The sequence below is a fragment of the Hevea brasiliensis genome, chromosome 11 (genome assembly GCF_030052815.1).
Source record: "Hevea brasiliensis isolate MT/VB/25A 57/8 chromosome 11, ASM3005281v1, whole genome shotgun sequence".
In the NCBI taxonomy this organism is placed as follows: Eukaryota; Viridiplantae; Streptophyta; class Magnoliopsida; order Malpighiales; family Euphorbiaceae; genus Hevea; species Hevea brasiliensis.
The window spans coordinates 52,771,795-52,773,693 of record NC_079503.1 but is presented as its reverse complement, the minus strand read 5'-3'; positions in this window follow the sequence as shown (position 1 = coordinate 52,773,693).

Below are 1,899 nucleotides of genomic sequence, written 5' to 3'. Positions count from 1 at the left end.
CTAGGTGCAGAGACTTGGGCTGATCCTTCCGATGTAGCAAAAGATCCAGACCGGCGCGGACTAGTACAATCTTTAGCGAAATGTCTGCTTCCTCCACGGTTAAAACATGTTCCGGTGGCCTTGAAGCATACCCCACTATGAGTTTTACCACAAGTTTCACACTGCCAGACTGATAGAACTCCTCGAGAAGCTTGTTGGGTCGGCTGACCAGATCGGGGTGGTCTTTGGCCAGAAAATCTGCCTCTGCCGGATATACGGGAGCTGGATCCCCCAAACTGTTTTCTCTTTCCAGAACCACTTTCAAATGCTTGTCTAGTAGTCTTTTCAGTCTTATCTTTCTCTTGTGAACCCTTCTTCACTGCCCCTTCAGATTCTATCATTTCTAGTTCCAAGGCCTGTGAGATCAATTCAGCAAAATTTTGATGTCGAAAACCCACGACTTGCATTCTCAAATTCGGCCTTAATCTGGACTCAAACCTCTTGCATCTATCTCTGGGGGTGGAGACTAAGCTTCCAGCATAGTGGCTTAGCCTTGAGAAGTCTCTCTCATACTCTGCTATGGTTCGGTCCCCTTATTTCAAACTCAGGAATTCTTGCAATTTCTTATCTACATATGCATCAGGAACTCATTTCTGCCTGCATTCCCTCAGGAAGTCTGTCCATGTCAGCACAGGTGGCTCAACCAGGCTATGGGGGATGGTCTTCCACCATTCATATGCATCCCCTTGTAACAAGGAAACAGAATACTCGAACTTCATCTCTTCCGTACACTGTAGTTTTCTGTAAACTCGTTCCATTCTTTCCAACCACTGTTCTGCCTCCAGTGGATCCACAGTGCCTTTAAACTCGGTGGCCCCAAATTTCATCAATTTTTCATATTGCCGAGCTGAAGGCTGTGGTTGTGCTACAAGTACTGGCATCTGAGCTTAGGGTGGCACATTACCCACCATTTGCTGGAAAAATGCAGCCATCTCTTTGTACAAATCGAGCAAGGCTGCGGTCTTTGGGCGAGGAGTGGAGTGGTGACCCACTCACGTTACGAGTCTTTGGGGCTTCCCCTTGAACCTCAGCCTCAATAGATTGTTCTTCAGAATGATCTCCTCCTTCCATTCTGTTTTCTCAAAATTTCTCCTTCCTGAGATTAAACACAAGGAGGTTGACCTCCGTTAGTGCATATTCATGATGTAAATACGTCATATGTATCAATTTAAAGACACTTGAGCAGTTGTACTTATCAAAGAAATATTCACATACATAGTCAAAATTTATTGCAAAACCATGCTCTGATACCACTAAAACATGTCACACCTTACCCCTCTATAAGGCATAACATGATCCCGTAGAATACTTGATGAACTACCGAACTTCACCTACTGATAATTCATTAAGTACACTACAAGGGATTTTGAAACCATTTTCTTACATTTTGGAAGTGGTGAGCATTTTGGTAAGAATTAAAAATCATTTATTCAAGATTTAAATACTAATAAAAATTTTGTCCATTTAAATTTTGCCGCAAATTTTATAAAAATTTTGACAGAGTTCCGTTTAAAATTGGAGAAAACAGTTCTTCAAAGACCTAAAAAAACACTTCCAAAAGTTTTTCACAAATCCCAACCTTCAATAAATCTCAATCAACTCAATTCAATGCACTTCAAAATAATTTCACAATACAAATCAAGATTTATCATCTCAAAATATTTAATATCTCCAATCACAAAGCATAAAGTAAGAAATTCATAAGTACAAATATTAATTTACCGAAGGAAATCCAGAAAAAATAATATTATTACAATTTATTTACAACTGCTCAACTTACATTGATACATACAACATTTCTATATTTACATCAAAATTATCTACAAGGGTATGAAATAATACCCGTACAAAATGATCGAT